Source organism: Gracilinanus agilis, chromosome 2 (assembly GCF_016433145.1).
Source record: "Gracilinanus agilis isolate LMUSP501 chromosome 2, AgileGrace, whole genome shotgun sequence".
NCBI classification, from domain to species: domain Eukaryota; kingdom Metazoa; phylum Chordata; class Mammalia; order Didelphimorphia; family Didelphidae; genus Gracilinanus; species Gracilinanus agilis.
In genome coordinates this window covers 488,183,367-488,183,664 of record NC_058131.1, presented here as the reverse complement: position 1 = coordinate 488,183,664, position 298 = coordinate 488,183,367, and positions in this window count along the sequence as shown.

The window sequence follows — 298 nt, the reverse complement described above, 5'->3', positions numbered from 1 at the left end:
AGGTCTCTCCAGTTTGCCTGGAACTCCTCCAGTTTATTATTCCTTTTAGCACAATAGTATTCCATCACCCGCATATACCACAGTTTGTTCAGCCATTCCCCAATTGAAGGACATACCCTCCTTTTCCAATTTGTTGCCACCACAAAAAGCACAGCTATAAATATTTTTGTACAAGTCTGTTTATCTATGATCTCTTTGGGGTACAAACCCAGCAATGGTATGGCTGGATCAAAGGGCAGGCATTCTTTTATAGCCCTTTGAGCATGATTCCAAATTGCCAGCCAGAATGGCTGGATCA